Source organism: Microcebus murinus, chromosome 13 (assembly GCF_040939455.1).
Source record: "Microcebus murinus isolate Inina chromosome 13, M.murinus_Inina_mat1.0, whole genome shotgun sequence".
In the NCBI taxonomy this organism is placed as follows: domain Eukaryota; kingdom Metazoa; phylum Chordata; class Mammalia; order Primates; family Cheirogaleidae; genus Microcebus; species Microcebus murinus.
Window position 1 is genome coordinate 73,916,533 of NC_134116.1, and position 2,139 is coordinate 73,918,671.

Sequence of the window (2,139 nt, forward strand, 5' to 3'; positions counted from 1 at the left end):
TAAAAAGCTTAAAAGAACAAAGGAGGTAATTAGTCCATGGGTCTGGGCTGTATAAACAACCTATTTCTATAACCCAGGATGAAATCTAGACTTGCCAAGGCCACACACTTTTACATAAAATATGCATTTATGTTTGAAAATGTCCCCAGTTGGTATTTTTTTTTTTCAACTCAGCGGATGCATCTCCTTCTCCCTGGGCTCCTGTCTCGGGTTCCTCCGCTTTGACTTCTTTTTCAGGATTCTGGGGCACCCAGGCCTCGAGGCGGGCGCGGGCTGGGTGAGCAGGTCTCCCAGCAGGCCGCACGCTTCCTCCCCACCCGGCCTCCCTCCCTGCCAGGGACGCGTCAAGCCCCGGGGAAACGCTTTCCCTACCATGTTTACAAAGCACTAAATTTACGAAGTCATTAATTCCCTTCATAAAGAAAGAGCCTAATGGAGTTTTCTATTAGTCATTGAGAGAGCGGTTATAACCCTGGAAGATCAGGAAGGCAATAAGGAGTCTAAATTGAAGCGGGGGGGGGGGGGGAGCCAAGTTCTTTCTCCTTTTTAGCTGTCAGACATCTCCTGTTTTAAAGGGAAATGTTTTGAATATCATAATCACTGCCTCGCCCATTTGTTTATTATTTTTCCCCCCTTTCCAGAGCATTCAAACACACTGATTCATCCTCCGTGAGTGTATTTCTCAGGGGACGGTGTCCTTTGTCCTGCCAGCTGAGGCTACCCACTTCCAGGGTGGGCGGTCACCCTAGGGAGAGCCAGGGCCAGGGTCACAGCTCCCCAGGGCCAGGCGCACGGCCCTGGGGTGCTCAGGACAGGAAAGGCAGACAGAGAGAACCTTGTTTTTCCAGTGCTCAAATCACCCCATGGAATCCAGGCTTCCAGGGAGACCTTGAACCCTTTTAGGGCCACAGAGCCTCGGGGAGCAGTCCTGCCCTGAGCACTTGCCTGTGCATAGTTCTGTAGCCCAGGCTCCCCTCCCTGAGCTCTGGGGACATCTCTCATCTCTAGTCGGGAAATGGCTCCTTGCACTGAGTCCAGCAAACAGCCTCCCCCAGGCCTGAATGGGCCCTCCCCAGCGAGCCCAGCAAACATGCCTATTGACCAGTGTAGACTCCACTCTAGAGAATGCTCCAGGCTCCACGTGCTGTGAGAAGTGCTGCTGTGGCCAACCGAGAAGGGAGGGGAGCAGGAAGGGAAAGCTCGTAGAGATCCATACTCAAGGGGACAAAAGACATTGTTCAAAAGAAGGTAGACAAATGGCCCACGAACATATGGGAAAATGCTCAACATTCCTAATCATCAAGGAAATGCAAATTAAAACCACGGTGTGATCCTTTTGTAGTTCATAAGCGTGATGATTGGGTCTTCACGCGCATGCGTGAGATGTGCCTCCCTCAAACCTTGTTACGACATCGGCACATTACCCGTCTGACGTGAAAAAAAATAAAAAAATAAAACCACGGTGAGATACCACTTTACTCCTGTCACAATGGCCATTAGTAGAAAGTCAAAAAACAGGCCGGACAGGGTGGCTTATGCCTGTAATCCTAGCACTGTGGGAGGCTGAGGCACAAAGATCACTTGAAGTCAGGAGTTCGAGACCAGCCTGAGCAAGAGTGAGACCTTGTCTCTACTAAAAATAGAAAAATTAGCCAGGCATGGTGGCACATGCCTGTAGTCGGAGCTACTTAGGAGGCTGAGGGCAGCAGGATCACTTGAGCCCAGGAGGATCACTTGAGGTTGCTGTGAGTTAGGCTGATGCCACAGTACTATAACCCAGGTGACGGAGCAAGATTCTGTCTCCAAAAAAAGAAAAAAAATAGATGTTGGTGCAGGCACAGTGAAAAGGGAATGCTTATACACTGTCGGTGGGAATGAAAATTAGTACACCCTCTCTGGAAAACAGTATGGAGATTCTTCAAAGTACTAACAATAGACCTACCATTAGACCTAGCAGGCCCACTACTGGGCATCTGCCCAAAGGAAAAAAAAATCATTGTATCAGAAAGACAACTGCACTCTTAGGTTTATCACAGCACAATTCACAATTGCAAAGATGTGGAATCAACCGCCCATCAACTGATGAGTAGATAAAGAAAATGTGGTATGTATACACCATGGAGTACTACTCAGCCATAA

General features: G+C 48.8%; 1 non-coding gene across 1 annotated transcript; it reads left to right on the top strand.

The window, feature by feature from the left end:
- The first annotated feature begins 1,330 nt into the window (after positions 1 to 1,330).
- LOC142875350 (small nucleolar RNA U13) lies at positions 1,331 to 1,434 on the top strand. The gene has a single exon (XR_012922732.1). It is a non-coding gene; the product is annotated as a small nucleolar RNA U13 (small nucleolar RNA).
- The last annotated feature ends 705 nt before the right edge of the window (positions 1,435 to 2,139 follow it).